Here is a 14,031-nt window from a genome sequence, read left to right as displayed (position 1 = left end):
GGATGGTCCATTCTGAAAGCATGTCAGAAGGACACTTTTTGGTCAACTGTTTGTATCTTTCCCAAGCTTCATAGAGGGATTCACCTTCTTTCTGTCTGAAGGTTTGAACATCAGCTCTAAGCTTGCTCAGCTTTTGAGGAGGAAAGTACTTGGCTAAGAAAGCCGTGACCAGCTTATCCCAAGAGTTCAGGCTGTCTTTGGGTTGACAATCCAACCATAATCTAGCTCTGTCTCTTACAGCAAAAGGGAAAAGCATGAGCCTGTAGACTTCAGGATCTACTCCATTAGTCTTAACAGTATCACATATCTGCAAGAATTCAGTTAAGAACTGAAAAAGATCTTCAGATGGAAGTCCATGAAATTTGCAGTTCTGCTGCATCAGAGAAACTAATTGAGGTTTCAGCTCAAAGTTGTTTGCTCCAATGGCAGGAATGGAGATGCTTCTTCCATGTAAATTGGAATTAGGTGCAGTAAAGTCACCAAGCATCTTCCTTACATTATTATTATTTTCGGCTGCCATCTCCTCTGCCTGTTCGAAAATTTCTGAAAGGTTATCTCTGGATTGTTGTATTTTAGCTTCTCTTAATTTTCTCTTCAGAGTCCTTTCAGATTCTGGATCTGCTTCCACAAGAATGTTCTTATCCTTGCTCCTGCTCATATGACAAAGAAGAATGGCCAGAAAAATGATAATAATAATAGAGATCCTTTATACCACAGTATAGGGATCTCTTTGTAAGTAGAAGAAGAGGGGGAGATAAAGGATGTGATGTAAGGGAAGAAACACAACTGTACCAATGGAAGAGATGTGAGATGAGATGTTAGGATATGAATGAATAAATAGAATGAGATGAGGGAGGGATAATTTTCGAAAATTATTTTGAAAAAGAGTTAGTGATTTTTGAAAATAGTTTTTGAAAATTGTTAGTTTTTTTTCGAAATTTTTTTTTGAAATAAAATTAAAAATAAAAATAATTAGTTAATTAAAAAGAAATTTTTGAAAAAGGGGGAGATATTTTCAAAAATTAGAGAGAGAGAGTTTGTTAGGTAGTTTTGAAAAAGTTAAGAAACAAACAAAACGTTAATTAGTTAGTTGAAACAAATTTTGAAAAGATAAGAAGTTAGGAAGTTAGAGAAGATATTTTGAAAAGATATTTTTGAAAAAGATAAGATAAGAAGATATTTTTGAAAAGATATGATAGAAATTAGTTTTTGAAAAAGATTTGATTTTTTTAAAATCTCAATTAATGACTTGATTCATAAGAAATCACAAGATATGATTCTAGAACTTAAAGTTTGAATCTTTCTTAATAAGCAAGTAACAAACTTCAAATTTTTTAATCAAAACATTAATTGCTATTGTTATTTTCGAAAATTATGATATAAAATAAGAACAAGATTTTTGAAAAATAATTTTGGAATTTTCGAAAATAACTAAGAAATTTGAAAAAGATTTGATTTTTGAAAAAGATTTTGAAAAAGATAAGATTTTCAAATTGAAAATTTGATTTGACTCATGAGAAACAATTTGATTTTTAAAAATTTTTGAAAAAGTCAACTCAATTTTCGAATTTGATGAGAGAAAAAGGGAAAGATATTTTTTGATTTTTGAAATTTTTATGAAAAACATGAAAAATATGCAATGCATGAAATTTTTAGATCAAAACATGTGATGCATGCAAGAATGCTATGAATGTCAAGATGAACACCAAGAACACTTTGAATGTCATGATGAACATCAAGAACATATTTCTGAAAAATTTTTAATGCAAAGAAAACATGCAAGACACCAAATTTAGAATTCTTTAATGCTTAGACACTAAGAATTCAAGAATGCATATGATAAACATGAAAAGACACAAAACAAAAAATCATCAAGATCAAACAAGAAGACTTACCAAGAACAACTTGAAGATCATGAAGAACACTATGGATGCATGGAATTTTCAAAAAATGCTAGATGCATATGCAAGTGACACCAAACTTATGATATGACTCAAGACTCAAACAAGAAACAGAAAAATATTTTTGATTTTTATGATTTTCTAATTTTTTTGGATTTTTTCGAAAATTAATTGAAAAAGGAAAATAAGGATTCCAAAATTTTTAATATGAATTCCAGGAATCTTGCCATGTTAGTCTAAAGCTTCAGTCCAGGAATTAGACATGGCTCACTAGCCAGCCAAGCTTTCAATGAAAGCTCCAGTCCAAAACACTAGACATGGCCAATGGCCAGCCAAGCTTCAGCAGATATGGATACTTTTCAAGTATAGAATAACTAAGTGTGTGAGAATCTCTTCTTTTGCGATGGTAAGTTGAAACCCCAGTCCAAAAGATTAGACATGGCTTACAGCCAGCCAGGATTCAACAAATCATCATGAAACACTAGAATTCATTCTTAAAAATTTTGAATAAATCTTTGAAAACATTTTTATTTTTTTCGAAAACAGAAGAAAATTTTTTTGAAAATATTTTTGAAAATAAAATAAAAAAGAAAATTACCTAATCTGAGCAACAAGATGAACCGTCAGTTGTCCATACACGAACAATCCCCGGCAACGGCGCCAAAAACTTGGTGCACGAAATTGTGATGTCCAGGCTCAAACAATCCCTGGTATTGGCTCCAAAGCTTGGTGCTTTGATCTTAATTCATAATTGTCACAACTTCGATACAACTAACCAGCAAGTGCACTGGGTCGTCCAAGTAATACCTTACGTGAGTAAGGGTCGAATCCCACGGAGATTGTTGGTATGAAGCAAGCTATGGTCACCTTGCAAATCTCAGTCAGGCTGATTTAAACATGATACTTTATTAGATTAAAATAAACAATAAAAGGGATAGAGATACTTATGTAGATTCATTGGCAGGAATTTCTGATAAGCGAATGGAGATGCTTTTCGTTCCTCTGAACCTCTGCTTTCCTGCTATCTTCATCCAATCAGTCTTACTCCTTTCCATGGCTGGCTTTATGTGATACATCACCACTGTCAACGGCTACTTTCGGTCATCTCACGGGAAAATGATCCAATGCCCTGTCACGGCACGGCTAATCGTCTGGAGGCATCACCCTTGCCAATGGCTTCATCTTATCCTCTCAGTGAATAATATGCTCACGCACCCTGTCACGGCACGGCTATTCATCTGTCGGTTCTCGATCATGCTGGAATAGGATTTACTATCCTTTTGCGTCTGTCACTAACGCCCTGCAATCGCGAGTTAGGAGCTCGTCACAGTCATTCAATCATTGAATCCTACTCGGAATACCACAGACAAGGTTTAGACCTTCCGGATTCTCTTGAATGCCGCCATCATTCTAGCTTACGCCACGAAGATTCTGGTTAGGAGATCTAAGAGATACTCATTCTAGCTTAATTCATGTAGAACAGAAGTGTTTGTCAGGCACGCGTTCATAAGGGAGATGGTGATAAGCGTCACACATAATCATCACCTTCATCACGTTCTTGGGTGCGAATGGATATCTTAGAAGCGAAATAAGAAGAATTGAATAGAAAACAGTAGTACTTTGCATTAATCTTTGAGGAACAGCAGAGCTCCACACCTTAATCTATGGAGTGTAGAAACTCTACCGTATGAAAATACATAAGTGAAGGTCCAGGCATGGCCGAGATGGCCAGCCCCCTTAAACGTGATCACAGGATCAAAATACAATCCAGGATGCCTAATACAATAGTAAGAGGTCCTATTTATAATAAACTAGTCACTAGGGTTTACATGAGTAAGTAATTGATGCATAAATCCACTTCCGGGGCCCACTTGGTGTGTGCTTGGGCTTGGGCTTGAGTGTTACACGTGCAGAGGCCATTTGTGGAGTTGAACCCCAGTATTTGTGCCAGTTTGGGCGTTCAACTCTGGTTTTGGATCCTTTTCTGGCGCTGGACGCCAGATTTGGGCAGAAGGCTGGCGTTGAACGCCAGTTTACGTCGTCAATTCTTGGCCAAAGTATGGACTATTATATATTGCTGGAAAGCCCTGGATGTCTACTTTCCAACACAATTTGAAGCGCGCCATTTCGAGTTCTGTAGCTCCAGAAAAGCCACTTTGAGTGCAGGGAGGTCAGAATCCAACAGCATCAGCAGTCCTTTTTCAACCTCTGAATCTGATTTCTGCTCAAGTCCCTCAATTTCAGCCAGAAAATACCTGAAATCACAGAAAAACACACAAACTCATAGTAAAGTCCAGAAATGTGAATTTAACATAAAAACTAAGGAAAACATCCCTAAAAGTAACTAGATCCTACTAAAAACACACTAAAAATAATGCCAAAAAGCCTATAAATTATCCGCTCATCAATCCCCTCCTCTCAGTGAAAATGGTCAACGCACCCTGTCACGGTACGGCTATTCATCTGTCGGTTCTCGATCATGCTGGAATAGGATTCACCCTCCTTTTGCGTCTGTCACTAACGCCCAGCACTCACGAGTTTGAAGCTCATCACAGTCATTCAATCATTGAATCCTACTCGGAATACCACAGACAAGGTTTAGACTTTTCGGATTCTCTTGAATGTCGCCATCATTCTAGCATACACCACGAAGATTTTGATTAAAAGATCTAAGAAATACTCATTCAATCTAATGTAGAACGGAAGTGGTTGTCAGGCACGCGTTCATATGGAATGATGATGATTGTCATGTTCATCACATTCAGGTTGAAGTGCGAATGAATATCTTAGAAGCGAAATAAGATGAATTGAATAGAAAACAGTAGTATTTTGCATTAATCTTTGAGGAACAGCAGAGCTCTACACCTTAATCTATAGAGTGTAGAAACTCTACCGTTGAAAATACATAAGTGATAATGGAGTTCATTGGTCTCGGCCCCAGAGGGGAACCAGAGTAACCAAGACTCTGAATACAATGATAAAACGTTCTATTTATAATAAACTAGTCACTAGGGTTTATAGAAGTAAGTAATTGATGCATAAATCCACTTCCGGGGCCCACTTGGTGTGTGCTTGGGCTGAGCTTGAGTGTTGCACGTGTAGAGGTCCTTCTTGGAGTTGAACGCCAGCTTTTGTGCCAGTTTGGGCGTTGAACTCCACTTTGCAGCTTGTTTCTGGCGCTGGACGCCAGAATTGGGCAGAGAGCTGGCGTTGAACGCCAGTTTGCGCCATCTAAACTTGGGCAAAGTATAGACTATTATACATTGCTGGAAAGCCCTGGATGTCTCCTTTCCAACGCAATTAGAAGCGTGCCATTTCGAGTTATGTAGCTCTAGCAAAATCCACTTTGAGTGCAGGGAGGTCAGAATCCAACAGCATCAGCAGTCCTTTTTCAACCTCTGAATCTGATTTCTGCTCAAGTCCCTCAATTTCAGCCAGAAAATACCTGAAATCACAGAAAAACACACAAACTCATAGTAAAGTCCAGAAATGTGAATTTAACATAAAAACTAAGGAAAACATCCCTAAAAGTAACTAGATCCTACTAAAAACACACTAAAAATAATGCCAAAAAGCCTATAAATTATCCGCTCATCAATCCCCTCCTCTCAGTGAAAATGGTCAACGCACCCTGTCACGGTACGGCTATTCATCTGTCGGTTCTCGATCATGCTGGAATAGGATTCACCCTCCTTTTGCGTCTGTCACTAACGCCCAGCACTCGCGAGTTTGAAGCTCATCACAGTCATTCAATCATTGAATCCTACTCGGAATACCACAGACAAGGTTTAGACTTTTCGGATTCTCTTGAATGTCGCCATCATTCTAGCATACACCACGAAGATTTTGATTAAAAGATCTAAGAAATACTCATTCAATCTAATGTAGAATGGAAGTGGTTGTCAGGCACGCGTTCATATGGAATGATGATGATTGTCATGTTCATCACATTCAGGTTGAAGTGCGAATGAATATCTTAGAAGCGAAATAAGATGAATTGAATAGAAAACAGTAGTATTTTGCATTAATCTTTGAGGAACAGCAGAGCTCTACACCTTAATCTATAGAGTGTAGAAACTCTACCGTTGAAAATACATAAGTGATAATGGAGTTCATTGGTCTCGGCCCCAGAGGGGAACCAGAGTAACCAAGACTCTGAATACAATGATAAAACGTTCTATTTATAATAAACTAGTCACTAGGGTTTATAGAAGTAAGTAATTGATGCATAAATCCACTTCCGGGGCCCACTTGGTGTGTGCTTGGGCTGAGCTTGAGTGTTGCACGTGTAGAGGTCCTTCTTGGAGTTGAACGCCAGCTTTTGTGCCAGTTTGGGCGTTGAACTCCACTTTGCAGCTTGTTTCTGGCGCTGGACGCCAGAATTGGGCAGAGAGCTGGCGTTGAACGCCAGTTTGCGCCATCTAAACTTGGGCAAAGTATAGACTATTATACATTGCTGGAAAGCCCTAGATGTCTCCTTTCCAACGCAATTAGAAGCGTGCCATTTCGAGTTATGTAGCTCTAGCAAAATCCACTTTGAGTGCAGGGAGGTCAGAATCCAACAGCATCAGCAGTCCTTCTTCAACCTCTGAATCTGATTTTTGCTCAAGTCCCTCAATTTCAGCCAGAAAATACCTGAAATCACAGAAAAACACACAAACTCATAGTAAAGTCCAAAAATGTGAATTTAACATAAAAACTAATGAAAACATCCCTAAAAGTAACTAGATCCTACTAAAAACATACTAAAAACAATGCCAAAAAGCGTATAAATTATCCGCTCATCAAGTTTACATGAGCCAAACAGGACATCATATAAACACTCAAGCCAGGCTCAGCTACTTAGTGGGACAGTTGCCAATATTGCATCCAGGAATAGCCAAGTATGATGAAATGAAGGATGAATTAGCACGAAAGGAAAGACAAAGGGTGGAAGAGAGTCATGAGTCAGTGAGGAAGGCACTTGAGGATTGGAAGCAAGCAAGATTGCCACGGATGCGAGGAAATGCAAGAGGAAACAAGGAGGACAAGCAAGGAAAAAAGCGTGGACATCCACAACAGTAAAAGGTGGTGGAGGTCCTTCTTTGTTCCATCTTTCTCTATGTTTTAAATAAGGAAGATCTTGTATGAAATAGAACTTGCTTCCATGTTATGTTTAAACCCTTTTTAAATTTTGTCTTTTAAGTTCTGAATAGGTCTATGTGCACTAGTCTTTATGTTACTGCACCATCACTTAACTTTCTTGTAAGCTTGTCCCTTTAAATCAAATGAAGAAGAGAATGTTTATGCTTTTAAAAGACCAGAGTAGAGTTTATATTGTGGAAGTGCATTCATGAATCTTTGGGCTAGTCATAAGTTAGCTAAGTTGGTTCAACCACAAGGCTAGGAGGACAACTATCTATCCTGAATACTTGACATTGGATACACTCATGAGACTAAGTTAATAACAAGATCCTAAGAAGAGAAAAGGGAAAGAACAATGGAAGTGAAAAACAAAAGAAAAAGAGTAAGCAATAAGGCTAGGCATCAATGGTTTTAATCTTGAGGCAAGTGTCTGTGGTGATCCTGTGTGAGGGATCTACTTGGATGAATAAGCTCTTAGGGGTGCCTTATCACTTGGTAACTTGGGTTAACTAACTCGGGATTATCAGATGAAAGTCCACTATCAAGAGTAACCTTCACTACAGAACATTTAGTAACCCAAAGAGGTGCTGGACACCAAGGTCTCAAGAAAAGAAAATAAATAAACTAAATGCCTGTAGTGTGTATGTGTGGGGGATAGGCTTGAGGGAGTAAGTCCTTAGGGGTGTCTCAACACCTAGCACCTTGAACCAACTGGTTCGGGAGTGTTGGCTGAAAGCTTATCTTAAAGAGTTGCCCCCTTACAGAGCACTTAGCCTAAATAACACAAACAACCCTTGAAATAACAATAAAATGATCAATGAATAAAAGTCTCATGGGATATAAACAAAGTAAGTGTTTAGGGACATGATAAAGGTCTGAAAGCCAGTAATGGAATGAACCTAAGTTGCTATGCATGAAACCACCATAAAATCTGTAACATGACTTCCACAAGAATGACTCATTCCTCTGGATATTCCATTCATCATTCTCTTGTTACAGTACTTGCTTAGGGACAAGCAAGCTTTAAGTTTGGTGTTGTGATGCCAGGGCATCTTGGCCAGTTTCACTGACCTTTTCTTTACTATTTTTAGGTTAGTTTCATGCATTTCTGTAGGAAATAAGCTAGTTTTGGGTAGATATTCACATATGCCTTGATTCAAGCATACATTGTGCATTTTACATAATTTCATGAGGATTTTGCATAAGTTTAGTGACAAATATTATGTTGCATTACTCATGACTTGGACTAGAGCTTTGATGCACTTTATTGCTTGATTTCAGGACCAAAAAGGAAGCAAGAAAAGGGGAGGTAACTTGCAAGGTTAATGAGAAAAGTGATTGCCAATAACACTCTCAAAAAAGCCATCAATGCTCACGTTAGAGAGTCACGTTAACTAAGTTAACGTGAACTCTAACGTGGAGAAGAGAAGTTGAGCCAACGTTAGTGACACTTAACATTGTCACTAACGTTGGCAATTACTCATAAGTGGCCACGTTAGAAGCCTTGTTAACCTAGTTAACGTGGCCTCTAACGTTAAGGGGGGAAGAGAAGCCAACGTTAGTGACACTCAACATTGTCACTAACGTTGGCCTATGGTGCAAAGTACCACGTTAACTCCCACGTTAACTTGGTTAACGTGGGAACTAACGTAAAGGATGAAGAGTTGTCGACAACGTTAGTGACACTCAACATTGTCACTAACGTCGAAGCAACCACACAACCCCCAAGAGTCACATTAACTTCCACGTTAACTTGGTTAACGTGGAAGCTAACGATGAGGAATGAAGGATGAGACAACGTTAGTGACACTCAACATTGTCACTAACGTTGGGATGGCTAAAGATGGCCACATTAGAAGCCACGTTAACCTAGTTAACGTGGACTCTAACGTGAGACCCAGGGGCACATTGGAACGTTAGTGACAATGTTGAATGTCACTAACGTTCTCGAAAGTTGGCAAGGGCCACGTTAGAAGCCACGTTAACCTAGTTAACGTAAGCTTTAACGTGAAACAAGAAGGGGCACACTAGAACGTTAGTGACAATGTTGAGTGTCACTAATGTTCTCGAAGGATTAACAAGGCAACGTTAAAAGCCACGTTAACCTAGTTAACGTGGGTTTTAACGTGAGGCAAAGGGGTGCATTGGAACGTTAGTGACAAGGTTAAGTGTCACTAATGTTCCCGAACTTATACTTTCACTAAATGATTAACACCCCTTACGCCCTGAGCTGAAGTCTCTGCCCACTTAGCACTTTCTCTCTGCAAGTAAAGCCAAGCCCAATAAAGAAAAGAACTGCTTCAAACTCAAGATCCAAAGGCCCAAGACTTGAAGAGTAAACTAGAAGCTGAGAAGAGTAGTATATATAGGAGTAGCTTTGAATTGAGAAAAAAGTTCTGGAGGCTGGGAAATAGAGAACTACTCTCTGTATATTTTACTTTTCTTTACAATTTCTAGTTTTATGATGTATTCTCCATCTTTGTTTTCATTTTCAAGAGCTATGAACAACTAAACCCCTTTCATTGGGTTAGGGATCTCTGTTGTAATTTGATGGATCAATACTACTTTTCATTATTCTTCTTCTATCTTTCCTCTTGATTTTACTTGAAAGCTTTCGATCTTCATCCAATTGAGTAGTTATCTTGGAAGAGAAGCTATTCAAACTTGGATCTCTTTTGAACCTTGAAAGAGGAATGAGGAGATCAAGCTAGAAATGCTTTCTCATGCTGGACCAAATTGGGTTTGGATGGGTATGTGACTATAACCTTCTCAATACTTGGTTTGGGAAATGCATGTGGTATAATCAGTGACCATACTTCATCTCTTCTCATGAGCAATTGACCAAGGAATTGGCTATTGATCAAGATTTGAGAGATTGAATTGCAAGAAATTGTAATTCAATCACTTAAGATTGCCAAGGAGATCAATGAGTGCATTGATTGAGGAAGAGATGAAAATGAACTTGATCCGGAGAATGGCAACATCTCCTAAGCCCAATGAACTCCCCATCTCTGATCTTACCCATTCTCTTTAATTTCTGCCATTTACTTTTATGAGCAAATCCCCCATTCCCATTTACAATTCTGCAATTTATTTTCAGTCATTTACTTCCAGTCCTTTAATTTTAGCATTTACTTTTCTGTTATTTACATTCCCGCCATTTTATTTTCTGCAACTCTCAACCCAAATTCTGGATTCGCTCAACTAGAATATTCTTCTAATTAAAGTTGCTTGATCAATCAATCCATGTGGGATTCGACCTCACTCTATTGTGAGTTTTTACTTGACGACAACTTTGGTACACTTGCCGAAGGGAGATTTGTTGAGAGACAAGTTTTCCGTGCATCAGGTGTTAATTTGCTCCCAATAGTTTTGTGGAGGAAAATGCATTTGAGGCATCTCTGGGATCTCATGGTGATGAGCTTCATGCGTCTCTTGAGATCCATGAATGGGCTCTCTTGCTTGCTCCATCCTGTTCTTAGTGATGGGCTTCACTTCCTCAATGGTAATGTCTCCTTCTATGAAAGCTCCAGCTGAGTAACATAGATGGCAAATAAGATGAGGATAAGCTAGCCTTGCCCCAGGAGAGGGCTTTTCGGCTATTTTGTAGAATTCAAGGGAGATGACTTCATGAACTTCTACATCCTCTCCAATCATGATGCTATGAATCATGATGGCCCGATCCACAGTAACTTCAGATCGGTTGCTAGTGGGGATGATGGAGCGTTGGATGAACTCCAACCATCCTCTAGCCACAGGCTTGAGGTCTAGTCTTCTTAATTGAACCGGCTTGCCTTTGGAGTCAATCTTCCATTGAGCTCCTTCCACACAAATGTCCATGAGGACTTGGTCCAACCTTTGATTAAAGTTGACCCTTCTAGTGTAGGGGCGTGCATCTCCTTGCATCATAGGCAAGTTAAACGCCAACCTCACATTTTCCGGACTAAAATCTAAGTATTTCCCCCGAACCATTGTAATATAATTCTTTGGGTTTGGGTTCTTACTTTGATCATGGCTCCTAGTGATCCATGCATTGGCATAGAACTCTTGAACCATTAGGATGCCGACTTGTTGGATGGGGTTTGTTAGAACTTCCCAACCTCTTCTTTGGATTTCATGTCGGATCTCCGGATACTCATTCTTCTTGAGCTTGAAAGGGACCTTGGGGATCACCTTCTTCTTGACCACAACATCATAGAAGTGGTCTTGATGAGCTTTGGAGATGAATCTTTCCATCTCCCATGACTCGGAGGTGGAAGCTTTTGTCTTCCCTTTCCCTTTTCTAGAGGATTCTCCGGTCTTGGGTGCCATCAATGGTAATGGAAAAACAAAAGCTTATGTTTTTACCACACCAAACTTAGAATATTGCTCGCCCTCGAGCAAGAGAAGAAAGAATAGATGAAGAAGAAGAAGAAAATATGGAGGAGAGGGGGGAGGGGTGTATTCGGCCAAGAAGGGGAAGAGAGGGTTGTGTTGTGTGAAAATGAAGAAGAATGGAGGGCTTTATATAGGGAAGGGAGGGGGGTAAGGTTCGGCCATAAGGGTGGGTTTTGGGTGGGAAATTGATTTTGAATTTTGAAGGTAGGTGGGGTTTATGAGGTAGGTTTATGAGGAAGAGTGGATGGATGTGAGTGGTGAAGTGGTTATAGGGAAGAGAGATTGAGGTGATTGGTGAAGAGTTTTGGAGAAGAGTGTTTATGGGATTGTGTGAAAGAGGGGTGAGAAGAAGTGAGTGGAGGTAGGTGGGGATCCTGTGGGGTCCACAGATCCTGAGGTGATCCTGTGGGGTCCACAGATCCTGAGGTGTTCAAGGATTTACAACCTTGCACCAAATTAGGCATGCAAAATGCCCTTGCACACAACTCTGGGCGTTCAGCACCAGATTGGTGCTTGTTCTGGGCGTTGAACGCCCATTTGTTGCCCATTTCTGACGTTGAACGCCAGAACCATGCTTGTTTTGGGCATTCAGCGCCAGCTCTTCTCCAGGGTGCAATTCTGGCGTTCAAACGCCCAGATGCTGCCCATTTTGGGCGTTCAGCGCCAGAACCATGCTCTGTTCTGGCGTTGAACGCCAGCCAGATGCTTCTTACTGGCGTTTAAACGCCAGTAAGGTCTTCCTCCAGGGTGTGATTTTTCTTCTGCTGTTTTTGATTTCGTTTTCAATTTTTATATTTATTTTGTGACTCCACATGATCATGAACCTAATAAAACATGAAAAAACAAGAAAAATAAAATTACATAAATAAAAATTAGGTTACCTCCCAACAAGCACTTCTTTAATGTTAATAGCTTGACAGTGGGCTCTCATGGAGCCTCACAGATGTTCAGAGCATTGTTGAGACTTCCCAACACCAAACTTAGAGTTTGGATATGGGACTTCAACACCAAACTTAGAGTTTGGTTGTGGCCTCCCAACATCAAACTTAGAGTTTGACTGTGGGGGCTCTGGTTGACTCTGTTTTGAGAGAAGCTTACTGTGCCTCTTTTCCATGTTTACAGAAGGGTAACCTTGAGTTGTAAACACAAGGGAGTCCTCATTCAATTGAAGGACTAATTCACCTCTGTCAACATCAATCACAGCTCTTGCTGTGGCTAGGAAAGGTCTTCCAAGGATGATGGATTCATCCTCATCCTTCCCAGTATCAAGGATTATGAAATCAGCAGGGATGTAAAGGCCTTCAACCTTTACCAAAACGTCCTCTACTTGTCCATAAGCCTGTTTTCTTGAATTGTCTGCCATCTCTAATGAGATTTTAGTAGCTTGCACCCCAAAGATTCCCAGTTTCTCTATTACAGCGAGGGGCATGAGGTTTATCCCTGAACTAAGGTCACACAGAGCCTTTTCAAAGATCATGTTGCCTATGGTACAAGGTATTACGAACTTTCCAGGATCCTGTTTCTTCTGAGGCAATGTTAGTTGATCCAGATCACTTAGTTCATTGGTGAACAAGGGAGGTTCATCTTCCCAAGTCTCAACACCAAATAATTTGGCATTCAGCTTCATGATTGCACCAAGGTACTTGGTAACTTGCTCTTCAGTAACATCCTCATTCTCTTCAGAAGATGAATACTCGTCAGAGCTCATGAAGGGCATAAGGAGGTTCAATGGAATCTCTATGGTCTCTAGATGAGTCTCAGATTCCTTTGGTTCCTCAAAGGAAAACTCCTTATTGATCACTGGACGTCCCAGGAGGTCTTCCTCACTGGGATTTACGTCCTCCCCTTCCTCTCCAGGTTCGGCCATGTTGACTATGTCAATGGCCTTGCACTCTCCTTTTGGATTTTCTTCTGTATTGCTTGGGAGAGTACTAGGAGGGATTTCAGTGATCCTTTTACTCAGCTGGCCCACTTGTGCCTTCAAATTTCTAATGGAGGACCTTGTTTCATTCATGAAACTTACAGTGGCCTTAGATAGATCAGAGACTAAGTTTGCTAAATTAGAGGTATTTTGTTCAGAGTTCTCTGTCCGTTGCTGAGTGGATGATGGAAAAGGTTTACTATTGTTAAACCTATTTCTTCCACCATTATTAAAGCCTTATTAAGGCTTTTGTTGATCCTTCCATGAGAGATTTGGGTGATTTCTCCATGAGGGGTTATAGGTGTTTCCATAAGGTTCACCCATGTAATTCACCTCTGCTATTGCAGGGTTTTCAGGATCATAAGCTTCTTCTTCAGAAGATGCCTCTTGAGTACTGTTGGATGCAGCTTGCATTCCATTCAGACTCTGAGAAATCATATTGACTTGTTGAGTCAATATTTTATTCTGAGCCAATATGGCATTCAGAGTATCAATTTCAAGAACTCCCTTCTTCATAGGCATCCTATTACTCACAGGATTCCTCTCAGAAGTGTACATGAACTGGTTATTAGCAACCATGTCAATGAGTTCTTGAGCTTCTGCAGGCATTTTCTTTAGGTGAATGGATCTACCTGCAGAGGTATCCAATGACATTTTAGCTAATTCAGATAGACCATCATAGAATATTTCCAGGATGGTCCATTCTGA

At 39.7% G+C, this 14,031-nt stretch overlaps 1 non-coding gene across 1 annotated transcript; it reads left to right on the top strand.

The window, feature by feature from the left end:
- Positions 1 to 16: 16 nt before the first annotated feature.
- LOC112773670 (small nucleolar RNA R71) lies at positions 17 to 124 on the top strand. The gene has a single exon (XR_003188208.1). It is a non-coding gene; the product is annotated as a small nucleolar RNA R71 (small nucleolar RNA).
- Positions 125 to 14,031: the final 13,907 nt, after the last annotated feature.

Source organism: Arachis hypogaea, chromosome 18, assembly GCF_003086295.3.
Source record: "Arachis hypogaea cultivar Tifrunner chromosome 18, arahy.Tifrunner.gnm2.J5K5, whole genome shotgun sequence".
Taxonomy (NCBI): Eukaryota; Viridiplantae; Streptophyta; class Magnoliopsida; order Fabales; family Fabaceae; genus Arachis; species Arachis hypogaea.
This window is presented reverse-complemented; position numbering and strand designations above follow the sequence as displayed.